The sequence below is a fragment of the Lycium barbarum genome, chromosome 7 (genome assembly GCF_019175385.1).
Source record: "Lycium barbarum isolate Lr01 chromosome 7, ASM1917538v2, whole genome shotgun sequence".
NCBI lineage: Eukaryota > Viridiplantae > Streptophyta > Magnoliopsida > Solanales > Solanaceae > Lycium > Lycium barbarum.
In genome coordinates, this window is record NC_083343.1 from 32137654 (window position 1) to 32159000 (window position 21347).

Here is a 21347-nt window from a genome sequence, read left to right on the forward strand (position 1 = left end):
TGAAATAATCAATCAGATTAAAATCAATTAAGGCCATATTCGCAAAATTAAGCCCATTTACACAATTGACTGCATTTTAAATTATTTAATAGGTTAATTATGTCCTAATTTGATTATAATTGAAATATTATGATCCATAGTCGATATTTTAGTTTTACCCGCTTATTAAACTACCCACTTTACCCTTTATATGCATATATATACATTAAATATACACACATATATATACATGTTATATACATAAAAGGGTCATCCTTATTTCTTTATGACATGGATCAAGACCCGGCCCAATCCCGCATCAGCTTAAAGGGATAATACGCCCTTTTGACATTTCATTCATACCAAACGACCCCTATCTCTCCTCTCTCATCCATTTCCCCTTTTCCCACATAAAACCCTAGTAGCCACCTTTGTTTTCTCTCCCCTCTCTCTTCCTAATATGGCAAATTTTAGAGTACACAGAGCCACAACAGGCTTTTGCGGGTTCATTTGCGTGAAACCCTCAAAGTTTTAACCTCAAATCCTTTGTTTTGTCCCAAAAAGGGTACCAATCTTCGTTACTTTTACTTTTCTTTTTATTTCTCGAATCAAGCATGCGGTTTTCTGGATTTTTGATGTTGTACGAACGACATTTTCATTGGCTAATGAGGAAATACCTCAGATCGACCCAGATCGGTCAAATCCGACCATGTATGTGTTGTTTTACTTTGAATCTCAGTCGTTAATTCATATATTGAGTGTTTGCATCTGAAAATCTACTTGGTACCACATCGAAATTTCAAGTTTGGGAATAAACTTTGGGGTTCTATAAATAGAACCTCATCCCTCACCATTTAAATAAGTTGGGACAACCTCAGAGCCGTAGTTTGATTATTTAAACTCAAAATTTAGGATCACAGTAAAATTTTAAAGATTTAGCCTTTTTCTAGGGTTCGAGTCTTCCTTAGTTCTGAAATATTCGTGTTTTTCTTTCTTTTTCTGTGTGGTTTGAGTTGGAGATTTGAAAGCACAAAGGCTCCAAGTTCAACTTTTGACACGGTTGTGCATAAAAAAGGTAACATTTTTATCTTGTCATTCCTCCTTGTATTTTCCTTTGTTTGAGTTTGAATGATGATCTGTTGGATTTAGGAATATTGTTATGCTTAGTTAATCTACCTTAGTATCATTTTCTTTAGTTTTCTCGTGCTTATCTTGACTGTTGAGTATTACTGATTTGAGCTATGTTTGGTCTGAAGTTATTTTGTGATCATTCTCCTGTAACCTTCCTTGTTTAGTTGAATGATGATTTGTTGACGTTACTAATGTGAACATGTTTAACTTAAGTTGATATCTTAATGATGTTGTGTTGGTTTGTGGTTATTTGTAGTAAACATATGGTCTTGATTAATCAGTAGTACTTTACAAATCAAGTTTAAATGTAGTCCTGCTTGGCTTAAGGCCACTAGTGTAATAATTCATCCTTTGTTTTGATTATTTACTTGAGTAAGACTGAATTAAGAGAAAAATGGGAGAGAAAAAAATTGTTGAAGTGAGCTTAAGTTTAGAAGGATACTGCTTGGAGTTAAAATTCACGATTGGTTATGATTGCTCAGAATAGACCCTGAGTCATTTGTCATTTGAGAAAATATAATACTTGAAGTATAAATGGCATTTGTTGCTTGTCCATTTTTAATGTGAATATCTTGTTTGGTCATTAGATGTCTGAGCTAAATTGCTTGTTAATCACTAATTAGAGATAGGATAAACCTTGTGAACTATAATTAGCTGACCCTGTACCAAGAGTCAACTTACTTAAATATGGATGATCCTTCTATGTGATTTCCTGAACTGGTGAGATTGAGTGTGTTGTGAAGTTTTGTCTGACCTTGAATGATTATGTACCATTCTCATAAAGGGAAGGTTTGATCTAATCTGTCCTTTATTTGATGTAAACTTAAAACTAGGGATCCCTACCTTGTCTTAACTGTTTCATGAGAGTAGTTCCCTAATTCTGAGAAATAAAAAGGGTAAAATGAGAAAATAAAATGGTAAATATGTGTTCTAATTTGTCAAAGTCCTCTATGATGAACTGTATGTGTTGTTGTCATGGTCATAACTAGAAATAGACATAAGAGAAGAGTTGTTTTGTCCCTTTGGAGTTTAAGCACATATGTGTTGTTTCTTCTGACTTTTGTTTGTTTGTACATCACTTAGTCCATAAAAAATGAAGAGTCACATGTTGGGGTGTTGACACCTAATTTTTAACCTCCTGTAATTTATCTTAATCACTCAGAGTCCTTGGATAATAAATAAAATGAGTTGTGCACCTTAAAAGGTTTAAATAATTTTTATATGAATTTTTTAGGTCAATATTTTACTCCTTTAAATTGGTAAAAAGGTTTTTATGACATCATAAATTATTTAGAAATAAATTGGTATCTTTGTGACATTTATGGAACATTTTATTAGAATTAATCAAGAGCAATTTTTTTTTAATAATTGTTTATTTAAATTGTTAAATTGTCAAAAGTCAAAATTAAATAATAATTTATTCCCTTAAACCCAAGGAACTTGAGTAATTGAAAGAATTAACCATTTAAGCCCTTAATCTCTAATTTTGTTTAATTGTATAATTTGTCAAAATTATCTGTAATTGCCTATAAATGTTTTAGGCTAATTAATCAATTAGAAGGCCATTATTACAAATTGACTTTTAAGTGTTTAATTTTTTTTTTGTTATAGCCAAAATTAAATTAACCAATTCATGGTTTAAGGAAATTTGGGTAATTTTTGTAAATTTAGCCTCTTAATAGCCCTGATTAAAATAACCAAATTCATTGGCTCGAATTAATTAAGGGCATTAGTGTAATTTAATTTTAAAATTGACTAATTAGGTCAAATATGGCCATAATTGAAATAATTAGTTAGATTAAAATAAATTAAGGCCGTATTCGCAAAATTAAGCCCATTTGCAGAGTTAATCATTTTTTTTAATTAATTGGTAGGTTAATTACGTCCCAAATTTGTTATAATGGTCAACAGTCGTCGTGTAATTTTTACCTATCTTTTATTTTGCCCATTTCTTGCACGTTATTTACGTATATACACTAAATATATGTATGTATATAGAATTAATATACAGGCCCCCCATCCTTTTTTTTTTACTAGGTCCAACGCAACAGATTGGACTGACTCGGCCCAAACAAATTCATCAGACATAAGGGGTATAACCCCTTTAATTTCCTCATTCTTTACACCAAACACACCCGTATATTCTCTCATTTCCTCTTCCACACAAACCCTAGGCGCCGCCTAGGGTCCTTTTCCTCTCTCTTGCCCAAAATGGCAAAGGGTCAGATTTCGCAGGGGTTCTAACAGTGTTGGTACGACTAAAAGCATGAAACAATCAATGCTTGATATTGTTTACACTCGGATTCCATCCAAACACGGTAGTAATCATCCTTTCATTTGCTTTTTCCTTTGTATTTCTTGAATCAAAACACGATTTTGCATTTTTTGTTGCTTATTTATGGTTGTACGACCTCAATTCTTATTGGTTCATAAGGATTTGGTTTGGATCGTCCTAAAATGGGTCAGATCTGACCAGACCATATACGTTGGTTGTCTTTAGATCTTGATCGTTAATTTTGTGTATTGAATGTTTAGTTATAAAAAATGATGTTAGTACCACATCGGTAATTTAAGTCTTTGAATGAATTTTGGGGTTCTATAAATATAACCCCACCCTCACCATGAAAAAGGTCGGAAAAGTTTGGACAACCTCAAGAGGCTAGAAATTTCGATTTTTAAGCTTCTCGGTAAAAAAATTAAAAACTTTGACCTTAAGAGTTGAAGTTTTTTATCTAAGTTGTAAAATTATTTTCTTTTGTTGTTCTATATTTCGTGGCTGAGTTTCGAAATTGGAAGCGCAAGGCTTCAAAGTCCATTCTTTTTCTTGGTTGCGCATATAAAAGGTAATTCCTTATCATTTTTTCCCCTTATTTAGATTTTGCTTAGTCTAAGGATGCTACATTAGCTAATCTGCTTGGGTCTTAGTGTTTTCTAATGCTGGTTCATGTTATTAAGTGTTGTCCTATCTAGTTGTGTGCTTAGTTTATGATTCACTTAATAAAAATGGTGTAACCAGCTTGAATGTCATGTTGAAACCTGTCTAACATGGGTTGATTAGTCTTCATAGTGGTTTGTTTTGCTTATGTGATCTGCATGCTTCTACTTAAGCTATGAAATAATGTGGTTAATGTATCTTGAACATGTTTTTTCATCCTAAATGACCTCACCCTTATAGAATAAGATAAAACCAGGACTAGTTAATAGCTTTTTCTCAACTAATTTGCAATTGAAAATGGAGTCTGATTCAGTTTGGCTTTTTGGTCGGTAAACTAATAGTTGAAGCATTTGTGATCATGGTTCCACCTATTTTAAACCAGAATGTGTGTTAAACTACCTAGGTCTTTAGTAATCTTAAAACTAATGTGATTAGAAACCTGAATGTGGACCTGGTTTGGTTTGATTAAGTTGTTTCAATCTCTTGTCTGAATTTGTTTGGATTAAACAATTGGTGTTTACAAACCTATCTTGGTGTGACTCACATTACAAGTCTTATATCTAGAAACTAGTCCATATCTCTAAGTTCTAAAGGGTTTGATAGAACTGGAAAGAAAAGGTAAGCCTTTTAGGATTAGGTCTAACTTGAAGCTGAGTGAAATAAATTTGATCAGTTTTTGCTAACATAGCAGAGTGGTTGCTAAGTCATAACCTGATTAGAGGCTTCCTTAAACGTTTGAAATATTTAAAAATGGGAGAGAAATTGTTGTCAAGAATATGAGAACTTATTTTCTGTTTTCTTTAATCTCTTTGTTCCTTTTCCCCAGCCCCATTATGTGTCCTGTTTGATTGGTGGAGCAACTTATGTTATGAAAATAGGCTAGTGTTTTATAAGTCCTTGAATCTGCTTTAATGTTTTCTTCCTGGACTGACCTTGGTTTAATAGGTGACTTTAAGTGTCTAATTTAACAATCTGAAGTGGTATGAAGATGGTGAAGTAAAGCAAGTTTAGTTATGTTTTGCTAGGTTTTGAATAGCCAAGGGATTGAGGTTTGCCTTTAAAACATGAAACCTGGTTTTTGTACATTGATAAGGAACATGGTCTAGTAATACCTGTTGATAACACTATTTGCTTAGGCCTAAAATGAGCTTAAACATATAGGATCATGTAAGTCCTGTTAGGGTAAAGAAAGTTTTAAACAGGATTATAGGTGAAATCTTGAGGTAAGTTGGCTTTATAATCTAAGTTGTCCAACCCCCTTAGCATGTTTAAGGATGAGAGGAGAGGACCATGAGTGTAGATATCTAAGTATAAACCACTTGACAAATGGAAGTCTTTTTAAAGACATCTTAGGGGAAGATTGAGAAAGGATCAGGCCTCACTTGGTCCATAGTATCTTTCTTCCCAAATAAAAGATTGTCATGGCATATGCCACAAGTCTATGGGGTGCAACTTACTATGTGTACACACCTGGTTGACTTTCCCCATTGTTGAGTTAAATGGGTCTTAAAAAATGAACTTCCCCTCGCATTAATGGTTGTTCACTTAGATCACTAAACCTGGTTATAATGTTTGATGTTTGGATTCAAATGTACCTACTAATTTATTCAGATATTCCTTAAAGATTAGTTGACTGGACTAGATGATACACAGTAGTTTGAGAATTGTAGGCATTGTTTAAAACTGGAAAGAGAGAAAGACTTCAAGTAGGTATATGATCACTGATTGCTGAAAATGAGTCAAAATGTCTTGTTTGGATAGTATAATAAGTTGTGAGGACCCTCTAATATCTGTTTAAGCTTGGTTTGTGACTAAAACTCACATGGGGTTCTGTAAGCATTCGCTTGGTCTTATCTGTGCTTGAATTGGTTTTTCTTAAAACACTAGAATGCTAAAGAAAGGAAAAGAGGAGTAGCTTATATTAATTTAAGTTAGTAGTATGATGACATGGGAATACACTTAACTCTTTCTTTATTATACTCTAGATAATGTATCATGTCTTGAACCTCTGAGATGTGTCCTTAATCTTGCTAGTCTAAACCTGGTTAAGGGGTAATGAATGAGTCTAGCCTTGTTTCAATAGTGCACTGCTCTTTAGCACAACATTAAGCACCAGCCTGGGGCATAATAGCTAGAATGAGCTTTGAAATGATCCCAGGTGAATTATGAACACTATTTAGTTAAAAAAGTGAGAGAGTTAAGAGCAGACCATTAATTGTGAATAGTGTGTCAAATCATGCACATCTTCTTATGGGGTTAATCTGTTTTCTACAATGGAATACGATTAGAGGAGAAGGTCTAAAGGGGATTTAAAACTCTGAACTTTAAAACATTACATCTTCTGTGTACCTTTGGGACGACTTGTCTTTTTGCATGCTTAAAGTGTGTGTGAAAATGCAGTTGCTATACTCAAAGACTACATATCTTGCATAGAGTTATTTGGACATAAAATCTCTTGGCATTTCTTATACTTGACCTTACCTATACTCTAGTTGCTTGTATTGATCTTTAACTGAATGGACCTGGGGGAAATGCAACATTTTACTTGGGACCATTAAGCCAGAAAAGCCTTGACTCTTCCTGTATTTTCTTGGCATAATTAGATCTGTCTGTACTCTGTTTCTGTTGATGCCATAGCCATTAGAAATCAATTACTTACCATGTGTGTTGCTTATTGGTAAGTGATTGCTTCTATTAGAAAACTTTGATCCATCTGTTTAAGTCATCCACACCAGTCCACTAGAGTTATAGACCCTGTCTTCCTGCACATCTTTTGCATTATGTGAAAATTCTTCAGGCTTAAAATATGGCATATAAAGGTTATGTGGACATCTACTTTGGCTGTGTATAGGTCATCTATACTTGTTGTGGGCATTATATGAATAACTCTATATGGCCTCTGTAAATATTAAATATGCTGCTCACCTCTCTTTACATTATATGAGTACTAAGGTTTGCTTACCCATATCTATGTGCCTAAACTGTGTCTTGGCTATCCCTATCTATGTCCTGCAACTTGCTCTTGAATCTTTCTATGTCTATGTGCCTTTACCTATTTTGTTTACTTAATGTCTACTTGGTTTAGGATTGCTTTGAACTATGCTACCTCTATGTACTTGCTTATGTTGTGATTGTTTGGTGCATATCTAGCTTTGGTCATATTGTTTCCATGTATGCTACTTCATCCTTGTCTAAGTTATATTCAATTGTCTTGATCTTGGTTTATTAGAGTATTACATTTGCTTGGACCATTCATCTCTACTCTTCATACTCTTTACCTGTTCCTATTAGTCTATGGCTATCCTATAACTATGTGCATTAGACTTGTTCTATCTATTCCAAGCCTGTATATGGATATGTAAGTCTATGTCTTCCATGGCTGTATTGGTTGGGAGAACAAAGCAGTTTAGGGGGGGCTTGGTCTGAACCTTCCCCTGGCGACCAGCCATGCCGGAGGTTCATGAAGCCTCTTGGAACTTGTGCGGATCAGGAATTCGGATGGTGATGACTTTTCCTCCCCACTACCCAAGTCTTCTCCAATAAAGTCTAAGGGCACAGAAGTGCATACGCACACTACATTGACTTATGAATAAATAGGATAATATGCATGTATGTGTGCACAACTATGTATGTGATACGATCAGTAAAATATAAACTAACCGGGGTCTTTGTTTCTTTCCTTCTTCACTGCATGGCCATTTGGGCCGAGCTCTATCCACCCTATTGGGCCAAAAAGACCAATAGGAAAACTCTTCTAAAGATCTATTGAGTCCGAGAAAGAAAGGGAAGCTAATATAAATTGAAAGCCTAGTCATGGGTGAAATTACTCGAAGGCCCAACCATGGGTGAGAATGGTTAACTAGGGTTTTGGTACACTCCTAGCTATCCCTCCTACGTTATTTATGTTATTCCAACTTTCTTAAGATGTTGTATTGTACTGGTATTTGAAATAAACTCACATTGTTATTGGAATCTGTTATGGTTTGAACTAGACATCTTAGGCAAACAGTACATACGCCGTTTAGTTGACTCTAGATCCTTAAACAAATTTTGAAAACTCGGATTACGCGTACTGATTTTTTAACTTAAAAAAGGATTAATCACGTTTTCAACAAGTTAAATAGTAATGACACTAAGAGATTTTTAAGGTCAAAATGGCATGATATTTTACTCAAAAATGAAAGAAAGGAAACAAGTTTGAACAATTTCTTTCAATAAAGGAAACACGTTTTTCTGGGTTTGAAATTGGCAAAGATAAACTTCCGGGCCAGAGCCCACATAACTTCTCTTTTAGAAGCAGACGGATAAACCTCAAAACTGGATTTTTCAAAATGAGGAAAAGGGATCTGGGCCTTACCCAGAAAAACCTGCAAACTCCTTTTATAAATAAAAGTCATTCTTTTGCCCTAAAGCCCAATTCATCCTTCAAAAGAACGAATTCAACGTATCTAATTCATGAAATCCCCCTTTATAAACTGTAAATGGCCAAAACATACCCGTAATTGTAAAGGTTTTAAGTAAGACGTTCTAAACGTATTATAAGTTGACCCAAGCCAAGTATGAGTTAAGCATGAATGGAATTATATTCGCTTGTTATTAAAAGAAACATAACAATTTTTATACTCTTTTATGAATAATATATACTCTCCTTATATATAAAAGGAAATTATTTATCTGGTTATTATAAGTCCATATCCAAATATCCTATATGTAAAGGGGACATATTCAGTTCTTTTCAAAATGATATGCAAACGACATATATTATAAATGCGGGAATAAACACTAAATAAACAGTTCATGCAAATACTCATACATTGGAATTCGAAGGTCAACCGTATAGTATGGATCCTTGATATTAGGGTGCCTAACACCTTACTTAGGGGATCACCAGAACCCTTACTTAGAACTTTGGATTACGAAAGCTTTTTCACTGTATAAGAATAAATCTTTCAAAACTGATTTTCCTAATTTCCTAAAAATTAGGTGGCGACGCTTTTAAAACAAAGTCTTTAAGAGCACCAACGAGTTAGAAGTAGCTTTCCGAGCGCTAACCCCACTCGCAAAACGCAAACCGTTACAGATGGCGACTCTGCTGGGGACTTGAAGGTTCTAACCATAAGGATTCCAATATAATATGAGTATATTTGCTTTAACTATTTATGTGTTTACTTTCCCGCAATTATTAACTGTCATTGCATGCATATCATAATTCCACCACTCCTGGCATTTATTTTACACTTTGTTCCAAAGGCGAGTTCCTGGAGCACGCGGTCGTACCTTCAGTATAAAACCAAAATCTTTCTTTTGGAACCGTTATGAGGCGGGGTTGGTTCGTGGTCATCCAACAGCCCTAACGGTTCAGCCCCAGTTGTCCGCAGGGGTTCCCGGTCTTTTTTTAAAATGCCCACTCTAGTAAAAAATTAGGATAGAGATAAGCCAAATCCCTACTGAACTAGAGCATTCATACCTAGACAAGCTTTGGGTATCTCAGACCTACCTAAAGCTCATTAAGAGAGATCACCCTGTGCTCGGATGGTCTATGACCCGAAGAGCACCACATTTCATTTATGTGCTATGTGGAAGCATGTTTGTGCCTATGTGATGAACCATTGATCTTGTGGGGATGGGGGAATCTTAACCGTGTTTTGTTTTGTAAATAGAAGGCAGAATCCGTTTTGGCATAGTTATCGAGGCTCCGGACTTGTTGAGAGCTTGGTGGGAATGGTTGGGTGATACTCATCGAAGGACAGTTAGCTGCACTCTAGGTCATGTTCCCTCTATCATGACAATGAAGGGATGCCCAGAGCTAATAGAGGTGTTAGCCGGGTATTGGGACGACAAAGATATATTGTTCCATTTTGATAATATCGAGATGACTCCAACCCTAGAGGAAATTAGGGATGCCATAGACAGCAATGGAACCTGTCTAAGGAAACGACACAAGTCAGATCACAACCTGTTATTCCTACAAAGGCCCACAGTCGGCCAAATCATGAAGTTTCTCGCCTTAACTAAGGCACCCTGGGCGCGAGGACCCACTATAGCCTTTAGGGATCTATATCGGAGGTTCGGGGATGTCACCGGGTATAATCTATATCAGAGAGAGTTCAAGAGTCGAGAAGAATGGGAGGCCTTTAGCCTTTGTCATAGCTTTGTTAGGCACTATGGTGTTCCCGAAGAATGAGTCCCTGGCCGTAGACACCCGAGTGATCTACTTGGCCCATGCTATCTTCTATGGTATAACCAAGGATCAGGAAACCAAGTATTTTGACCTGGCACCCATCATCCTGGCAGATATCTTCTGGGCTTTAGACAAATGTCGGAATCGTTTCAGATATTTCCAGGGGTGTAACATGTTGCTACAGTGGTGGTTTATCAAACACATCAACATGGCTCTGAGCAACAACAACAGGATAGACCGCCTCACAAATTACTGTCTGAACCTTGGTTACATGTCCAAAGAGGTGTGGGACCGTTTCTTCACAGAGTTGGCGAAAGATAGGATCTAGTGGATGTTCCCTGACTTTATTTCTGAGAGTATAGTGGTTCGGGACAAAAATTGCCCATTTGTGCCATTAGTCGGAGTTCGAGAAATCCGTCCTTATTATCCATCTCGAGTTCTAAGAAAATTTGGTAGAAGGCAAGTAATACCCTAAATGGGGAACCCCGAACAATTCATCATTGAGCATACCGAACAAAAAATTAAGAATGCTGGTACGATCCTCAAGGAATGGAATGGTCATGTGAGTTGCGGTCTAGACACTTTAGCTCCAGACAGATTCGAAGCAGGGTGTGACCTAAGGTATTATGAGTGGTTATAGGGACACTTGGCCCGTTCATCCATCCCAAGGCCCACACTTCCTCACGATGTCTGAGAAGAAGAACGTTTGAAGAAATGTTTGGAAAGCACAGATGAGCATTTGGCCAAGATTCTAGAAGAAACAGACCCCGTGATAGTTAGGATGGAGATGCATCAAGCACGACTCCAGATTCAGACCACCCTTCGAAGGGTCAAGAAGGCCAAGACAAGCCAAGCCTCGACATCAGCCACTGGAGGAGGACCCTACTGATTTACTACTTTATATCAAGCCCCATGAAGGCTTCATCATCTTTGTAATCCCTTCGGGGAAGAAATTTTTATTATTTATTAACTAATGATGATTTTTCGGGGCAATGGTTCATCTTCACAAATGGCACTTACATGTTTCAAGCGATTAAGAGAGCCTTAACTCAAAAGGGCCTTAGGAACACGAGTAGTCTAAATATCTATAAATTACATGAATACTTGCTACGTGCTTCACATGCCTACTTGTTATGTGTGTTATCATATATTAAAGCTTGAGTACGATTGATCCAATGATCTAAACTACATACCTAAAAGAAAGAAAACCCACGAGGCTTAAAACTTACCCGAATTTATCTCCACTAAAGGTTGGCTTACAAATGGCAAATCAATGAGAGCAGAAAACACGAACTTTAGGAGAAACAGCCGAGGCACTGAGGGATAAGGTGCTACAAATGGAACAGCACCTCCAGGAAATAGGAAAGAAAATTGAGGAGGTAGACAGATTGTTGGAAATAGTTGGGAACCTGTAGAAGGCATACCCCAAAAGCAATATTATGGGAATGTCCCAGAAGAAGTGAGAGAATTGGTGCTGAACTATATATCCTTAGAGAGGAGGACTGTGACACCTAGAGAAGAGACTCCGGAAGGAGTGAATGGAAATCAAAGAGCTAGGATAGAGTCGTAGGCGACAGAATCAGACCCGCAAGAAGAGTTGGAGCCTCAACGGGAACCCTCTGAACCCATTGAGGAGGAAGAACCCCTAGAGGAAGAAGAACCAAAAGAGGAAGAAGAAGAGCCCCCAAATATGGAGGAAGAAGAATTGGAGCTTGTCGATATAAAGGTCGAGGGATAAGAGGAACCATTTGAGATGTTTCCCGAGTTTCAAGAAGAAGTGAATGATGTGAATGAGGAATCTGAATACTATGCTCCGACCAATGAGGGATCTGATTTCTATGCACCCTTACCTATGCTGGTACTTGCAGCTTCTACTATGGCATCAGAGAATTTTGGGAGGGCTAGCCCTTCCGAACCCTCCTGTGGGGTATAGCCTTCAAAGTCCATTCCTCCCCATTCAGAGTGGCCCCACGGCCCGTCACCTGTAAGGAAGTATTCGAAAGGATGGTCGCCATAGGAATGCCTTGCACTACTAGGGCTAGGTTTTCGCCGCCCGAGTTGGTGTATGCATACAAAAGGTGCCCGTTTCACCGCAACCAGGCGGGTCATACCCTGAATGGGTGTCTGGTATTAAGGAAGAGAATTTATAGCTTGATCGATGATAGGATCATAGGGAATTTGTGGGGGCCACACACCCTGCTAGTCCATGACCCAATTATCCCCGAAGAAGGGGTCACCGCTAGTACTCAAATCTAGCAATATGATTTCACAGTCTTTGAGGAATCGTACGCCCGCATCTTTTCAACTTTGGCTACTTTAAGAAATATTAGACCCGTGGAACCTGCCTACGAGCCCGCGCTATTGGGGCCCAACAAGAACAAGTTTTTCCTGTATCATACTGGAGCTATAGGGCATGATATAGAAGAATGTTATGCATTCAAGCTTGAGCTCGAGCTCGAGCACAAGATCAGTACACGAGAGATCTTGGTCATCCTCCCACCACAGTATTGAGGAGAAAAGGAAATGAGAGAGCGAGTTCATAAGGACAGCGACTCGCGGAGTTATATTTTTGGGTAGATATTAGGTGTCCCCATTTTCGCACATAAAAAGTTACCCCCTCCCCATAAATATTGTAAGGAACCGCGCTGACCTAACGTCCCTATGGAGGGATACGCGGGAAGCCCTAGCCGGGCCTGGTCTGAGGATATCTTTAGCTAGGTTTAGCCCAAAGGATATTTAGGGAAAGTATATATCCTTCTTTTGCAAACGAACTACGATAGGGCCTAATTTCCCCTAGTGGGATACATAGGCAGTCTACGTAAGACTCGGCCCCTATATAATATAAATTATAATTCCCCCCATTTGTTTAAGTTCTGTAACAGGAAATGGTTTGCCAAAGTAAGTCAGCCATAAATCCCATTGGACCAAGATCCACCCAAACACAAAAGGCCCATAAACGACCGAACCTTTAGAAAAAATGAAAAAAAAAATTAAATAAATGACTTTATGTGCTATTTGCGCTTTAAATATCAATATGTGATATCTTACCTTTATATTTTATGATAAGTAACTAACTTTGTCTACCGTTGAGTTGTTTTTATCTTATAGAATGAGGTCGATTAGCTTAATACCGAACGCTGGCATACTTCACGAGATCCAAAGCCGCGTTAGCATCCCTATCTGACAATGGAAAAGAAAAGACAACTGGTACACCCGATAATGGAAATGAGCTTGTTCTCCGCGATGGAGATACCCAAGACCCACTGGAGGTATCGTCCCAAAAAGATGTGATCGCAACATTACTGATTGTCGTCACAGCCCTCTAAGTAAAGGTGGCCAGGAATGAGGCAACCAATGCGGATAAGGATGCCTCGACGGAGGAAAGGAGGCCTCCTCCTCCATTCCCTTCACTGAGCTCCCCAATGCCCAGTCACTTTCCTATATACGTACCAGGGACCATTCCCCCTCCACTAAGCTCCACCAACCCAAACCACGCTGGTCCTTCTTACCGCACCCCACCACCAATAAAATACACTCAAATCCCAGGGACCACCCTGTTACATCTGGAGATTTTGGCTTGATGCGTTGTGAGTAGACTAACGCGAGCTTAAGGTAACTTAAAGTGCGTACCATAAGATTTCGGAGTCATATGAATCGATGAAACTAAGTTCCTTGAAGGAAGTGGAAATGTAAGATATATTCGGGAAGGTTTAGCGACAAGTGAGCTATAATGTGTTTAGTAATGTCTTGAGGGGAGCTCTAGGGCCCTTAGATGGTTAATAAAGTGTTATGCAAGTGCCAGTAAGGTTCCATAAGGATTGGAGGTTGAACGAATCGACGAGGATAAGTTTGGAAAAAATTGGGTTGTACGGCCATCTATACGGACCGTATAATTTATACGGCCCGTATAATGGTCCGTAGAATACTTCCAGAATGGGGTGGATCCATGGTAGGATTATACGTCCATTTATACGGACCACATAAATCGTATGGACTGTATAAATGGCCGTATAATCAGGTCGGGTCAATTTTTTCTTTTTATATGTATGGAGTATGGACGACCCTTGTCAATTTATTTCATTTCACATATCTCCCCAAGTATTGAAAGCTCTAGAACCATCCTCCAAGCATATTCCACTCAAACCCAAGAGGAATCAAAGATCTAATAGTAAGAATCAAGATGTTCAAGTGTTGGGAGACTCACTAGGGTTGTAGGATTCAAGAATTCCTTGAGTGTTAAAGCTAGGATTTCACTCAAGTTGGTAACTTGATCCAAAGCTCATTCCTATGAGATAAAAGGTTAGTTTTCATGTCTATTCCATGTTATTAAGCATGCTTGGTTGTGGAATAACTTGAGTAAGGGGAGAAAGTTGAAAATGAAGGTTAAATATAAATTTAATGATATTTTGGGTAGTAAATTAACTTGAGTTACCATTGTTAGAATGTTACGAGTGTAATCTTGTGATGAAGGATAATAATGATGACAAAGAGTGTTACATACAATTGTACAAAGAGTAGATGTGAAGTTGTTGATATGAATTGATTATGAGAATGAATTTTGAGGCTTAATGAAATACGATTACTTGATTATGATATTGTGGATGTTGGTATGGTTGTTTGGAAGTTGTTTTATTATCGGATGGAAGTCGGTGAAATAGGGAAAATGCTGTCCAATTTTCGTTAGCTTGTGAATTATTCTAGTTTGAACTTAAGAGTGCCGTTAAGACTTAACCTTGGTATTAACCCTTTTAAATGTAGATTTATCAAGCTTTGGAGGTGTTACACCCCGGAAAAATTTCGTGTTACCGAGACTACAGACGACTTAGTATGGGCTCAGGGGAGAGTAAAGATATACAAGGATTAGGGATGAAGATTTTGTTATATATGTATAAGAATAACATATAGACGACAGTGGAGGCCATATGGTGTAAGTTGGTTAATACGTTACTTGACAAATAGCCCTCGTAACCGTAAGTTAAGGTGGGGCCCACATGTCGGGATTTTATAAAGGGCATATGACAAGTTATATGAATAGTACATAGGAATAAAAAGTTATGGACGTTTTAAGGAGGAATGGTCAAACTGGCAGTGGGCTCGGCCCAACCCGACTCCAAGTCGGGTCAGGCCCACTTCCTTGGCTATTTAAGGAAAATTTTCACCCATTATCTTCCTCAATACATGCCAAAAGATCTGGAATATTTTATAGAGAGATACTGAGGAGAGTTAGAGAGATAAAGCAAGGGTTCGATCAAGTTCGAGGCCTCGAATCCCGAGGCTCGTGAAGGATAAAGTGTAATACGAGTCGTCGTCGTCGTTTCAAGCTAAATATTGAGCTTGGGGGATGATATTTTCGTGGTTGAGCTACTGCTAAGGTATGTATTATTCTCTCATCTTTGTTATTGAGATGATTACGTGGAGATTTAACGGATTAAAGTGTTAGAAATAGAGTTATAATTATCGTATACCGAATATTAAGGCGTTGTGGTTTAGGGGCTGTTTTGGATAGAATTGTAAGATGCGTTTAGTCATATTATTGTTGTAAATTGTTAGATTTGTTGTTGTTGTTGGTTATTAGCTTAATTTGGAATTGTTGGGTTGGTAGGATTATAGGGGAGATGCTGTCCAAATCCCGTTAGGCGACAGAATAAATAATTAGTTAGAGTAATCTTGTTGGCCAAGTCTTAATCCCTATATTGTTGATGGTATTTTAGTTGACTAAACTCGGGAAGGGACTCGAGGATTAGCTTGAGGTATAAATAAGGTATGTAAGGCTAACCCTTCTTCATATTTTGGCATGATCCCTTTTATATGACTCCTAAAGAACGTAAAACATAAGTACTCTATTCTTTGTTGGATTTGGAGTCGATATCCAATGTCTTGTTTCGTTCATGCTATACTCTTGTTGATAATTCGAAGGAAGCTTCTGTGATACATTATACTTACATGTTCACTGCAAAGGAAATGGTAAATGAAAGAAACTCTAAAACTTGTTCTCAAAATCTCTCCAAAGGGAGTTGTATTAGAAACCACTCTGAAAGGGGTGCAACGCTTTGTAACTTCATTACATACTCATACTGTATATCATATGTATTGTTATTGTTCCACCTGATCAGCTGGATTATGATATTCTTAAGCCAGAAGCGGCTGCCCGAAGGGGCCACCCTAGCTAAGCCGGAAGCGGCTGCCCGAAGGGGCCATCATGACTACGCCGGAAGCAGCCGTCCGAAGGGACTAATGTGTTATTAGCCGGAAGCGGCTACGAGTAGGATATTCTATATTTATATTGTGTATGCTAGAATTTGTATAAGGGACCATATGACATGGTTCAAAGTGTTGTTCCAGGTTACTCCAGGTTGCTTTCTAAACTTGCTTACTGTTACACTTTTCCTTGTTTTATGATTCAGTATTGCCTTACATATTCAGTACATATTCCGTACTGACCCCCTTTCTTCGAGGGCTGCATTGCATGCCCGCAGGTTTAGGGATGCGGTTAGACGATCCAGCCACCTAGGAGGAGTCAGCATTGAGAGTCAGACAGCTCCACTTGCTTTGGAGATTGTTCCTGTTTTGGTATAATTTTGTTTGTATACATTATGGGTACGACGGGGCCCTGTCCCGTCACTTATGCACGGTCATACTCTTCTAGTAGTCTGCGGACAGCGTGGGTGTCATGTACTGTTTGGCCTTGCCGGCCATTGTTTTGTTGTACAAAAGTATCGGCAGCCTCGTTGGCTTGCATTGTGATATGTTACGTATATATAAGTATGTTTTGAGTTACAGATGGACTTTGGTATTCTATTTACAGCTTTCAAATTTAGTTAAATAGACCCTATTGAATGTCATGTTTGAGTACAGGTAGCATAAGTTAGGTTATCGGGCTGGTTAAGCTCGGTCGCTCGTCATGGCCCTAGGTTGGGTCGTTACAGGAGGTAAACGTTAAGTAGTTAAGAAGACGTAAAGGTATGTAAGGCTGACCCTTCTTTCTCAAGGCATGATCCCATTGATGTATACCTTCATGTGAAATCCATATTATCTTCTATGATGACTTCAATTCCTAGAATCACTAAAACTTATAGTTCTCGCTATTCTCATGATACTATTGGTTCCATCCTACGATAGTTGATCCTCTAAGGAAAGATATAACGAAAGTAATGATGATGATGATGATGATGATGAAGATAATATGATGAACGTCGCTCGAGGTATAAAAGGCTCTATCATCCCTATGACTCTTCCATCTTATGTTACTTTTCATGCTTCTATTTTGATATTGATTATGCCTTACCTACTCAGTACATTGTTCGTACTGACGTCCTTTTGTTTGTGGACGCTGTGTCATGCTCGCAGGTAGACAGGGAGATAGACTTGATCCGTACGCCACTTATCCAGAGACTGCTAAGAGGATCTCCATTTGATTCAGAGATGCAGCTGTGGGTACTATTCTTTTGTTTATATACTTATGGGCATGGCGGGGCCCTGTCTCGTCTATATGATGTTACATGTTCTTCTTAGAGGCTAGTAGACAGTTATGTATAGTTAGATGTCTTTCAGCCTTGTCGGCTCACATTTTTGTATATCATCTTGTTAGCCTCGTCGTCTTGTGTATATGGATATGGGCATAGTTGTTGATGTTGATATGAAAGTGTTCTTGCCCGATAGGATTTGTATTATTGATGCACAGTTCGCGAGTTAGCTATGTGCCTCACCTATTTATGGTTGTGAAAGTATGATGAGAGGTGCCCGGGTAGGTTAGCTCCGGGTGCTTGTCATGACCCTCCGGTTGGGTCGTGACAAAAGTGGTATCTGCAGTTCTATCCTAGGGTGTGTCTACGAGCCGTGTCCAGTAGAGTCTTGTTTATGGGTGTGTTGCGCACCACATTTATAAATAGGGGGCGGCGGGCATTTAAGAATGAATGACCTTCTTTCTTCGACATGATATAAGAATTTCTCTTTCCTTAACCGTGTGTTATGTATTTCAGAAATGCCTGTAAAGAGGAAAACTACGATAGCCCAAAAGGGCAAGACAGTGGCAGAAAGGCGGGCTGAAAGAGTACCGCCAATGGATATAGAGGAAGGTGAGTCCCAGAATGATGTTCCATCTCAGTCCTCTCATTCATTTCCTATTTGAGAGGAGCATGAGGGAGCCTCAGCCCCAGCTCTAACACCCCCAGCTCTTCCACCAGATACTTCGGGCCAAGATGTGAAAGAGGCCATTCATTTGCTGACTCAGTTAGTCACCGCTCAGGCTCAACGGTGGGGTATGGGCCATGGTGATAGGGCAGTCAATACAAGAGCCCGTGATTTTATTAGCTTGAACCCTCAGGATTTCTTCGGGTCGAAGCTAGATAAAGACCCTCAAATCTTTGTTGATGGAATGTTAAGAACACTCTGGTTAATGCATGCTTCCGACGTCGAATCAGTAGAGTTAGCATCATATAGATTGCAGGATGTTGCGGTTCATTGGTATACGGTGTGGATATCTTCTAGGGGAATCAATGCACCTCCCCTGGTATGGCACGAATTTGTTGATGGTTTCCTTCGACATTACTTGACCCCAAAGGTTCGGCGGGCTAGAGCCGATAAGTTCTTGAATCATAGGCAAGGAAGTATGAGTGCTTTAGAGTATAGTCTCCGCTTCAATTATTTGGCTAGGTATGCTCCAACCATGGTAGCGGATATGGGTGATCGCGTGCACCGATTTGTGAGTGGCCTAGGGCCACATTTGATGGATAAGTGCTTGAATGCGTCCCTTCAGGACAATATGGATATTTCTCACATTCAAGCCTATGCGCAGAATTTGGAGGAAAGCCAACATCCGCAAAGAGGTGAGCGTGAACTTGACAGAGGTTATAACAAGAGGGCTAGATCTTCGGGCCCGACTAGTGAGTTTAGAGGAGGGCAAAGACAGCAGTTTTCTAGGCATTGAAGCCATCCCATGACTAGTGCGCCTCCACGATCTACGGGCCAGAGATCTGATAAATCTATTCACTCCGGCCCAAGCCAGAGTTTTAGAGCTTCAGGTTCTCATCACAGGGTGACTCAGGCCAGGAAAGATCACCTATACCACGATGTTCCCAGTGCGGGAAGTTACATTGGGGCTAGTGCCTATTGGGTTTAGATGTTTGCTATACATGCGATCGGTTAGGCCATATCATGCGTGACTGTCCCTCGATCGGTGGTAGGGGTAAGATCCAGCCCTCAGGGTTAGCAGCTGGGTCTTCATCATCTATACGTCCTCCGGGGCAAGGCTCATAGGCACCAGTTATCTATAGTAGAGGTAGAGAAGGAGATCCCAGTTCTATTGGACCTAAGCACCGTATAGGATATAGATATGAGTATGAATACAAGTATGATATGATTATGAAATAGAATATGTACCCGATATGAATGTGAATAAGTATACGTAAATGAGTACGGATATGAATATGGATCCGGAAACGGATATATGTACCCAATCACGCAAGCGAAATGGAAAGATCCTATGTAAGGCAAGTAAGTACCCATGATGATGACATTACTATCTCCTATCTTACGCTGTTTCTTATGTTGCACATTATGCTTCTATAGTGATATTTATCATGCTTTACATACTCAGTACATTCTTCGTACTGACGTCCTTTTGTTTGTGGACGCTGCATCATGCCCGCAGGTACACAGGGAGACAGGCTCGATCCGTAGCTACATTCTCAGGGACTACATAGCAGAGCTCCATATCATTCGGAGCCATAGCTTTTGGGTACTTATTCTTTTGTGTACATAACTATGGGCATAGCGGGGTCCTGTCCCGCTTATGTGATGTGTTATACTCTCGTTAGAGGCTCGTAGACATGTGTATATGGTTAGATATGTCCGACCTTGCCGGCCTATATTTTGTATATCATTTTGATAGCCTTGTCGGCCCATGTACGTTGATGTGGCATAGATGCCACTGATGATATAAAGGCATTGTTGTCCAATGGGACTAGCTTGATGAATGAATAGAAATGTATGTTTAATCATGTGGCTCACCTAGATGTAAGAGTAAGTGTATGCTAAGGGGTGCCCGGGTGGGATAGCACCGGGTGCCCGTCGCGGCCCCGAGTCGGGTCGTGACAAAACTGGTATCAGAGCAGTTCAGTCCTAGGAAGTGTCTACGAGCTGTGTCTAGTAGAGTTTTGGTTATGGGTGTGTTGCGCGCCACACTTATAAACAAGAAGCTGCGGGCATTTTAGGAATGATTGACCTTCTTTCTTCATAAGAATCGTGCGATAGAGCTATGATATAAGAATTTCCTGTTCCTTAACCGTGCGTTATGTATTTCAGAGATGCCTGTAAAGAGAAAGGCTGCAGCATCCCAAAAGGGAAAGACGGTGGCAGAGAAGCGGGCTGAAAGAGCACTGCCACCGGTAGTAGAGGAAAGTGAGTCCCAGAGTGCGGCTCAATCTCAGTCCTCCCGTTCAATACCTATATTAGAGGAGCGTGAGGGAGCCTCAGCTCCGGCTCCAGCACTTCCGGCTCCTCCACCGGATGCTTCAGGCCAAGACGTAAAAGAGGCCATTCATTTGCTTACTCAGTTGGTTGCTACCCAGACTCAGCGGCAAAGCACAGGGCAGGGTGACAGGGCTATTAGTGCAAGGGCCCGTGACTTCATTACCTTGAACCCGCCGGAGTTCTTTGGGTCAAAGCCGGATGAGGACCCTCAGGACTTTATTTATGGGATATTGAGGACGCTTCATTTGATACATGCATCGGACACCAAATCGGTGGAGCTAGTGTCGTATAGACTAAGGGATGTCTCGGTCCATTGGTACACCGTTTGGATGGCTTCACGTGGGGCCAATGCACCTCCCCCGGTATGGCAAGAGTTTGTTAATGCTTTCCTCCGACACTATATGCCTCCAGAAGTTTGGAGAGCTAGGGCCGATAAATTCTTGAACTTGAGGCAAGGTAACATGAGTGCTTTAGAGTAAAGTCTTCGCTTCAATTCCTTGGCTAGGTATGCTTCGGCCATGGTAGCGGATATGGGTGACAGAGTACACCGATTTGTGAAAGGCCTAGGGCTGCATTTGATGGATAGGTGTTTGACTGCGTCCCTTCAGGACAATATGGATATTGCACACATTTAGGCCCATGTCAGAACTT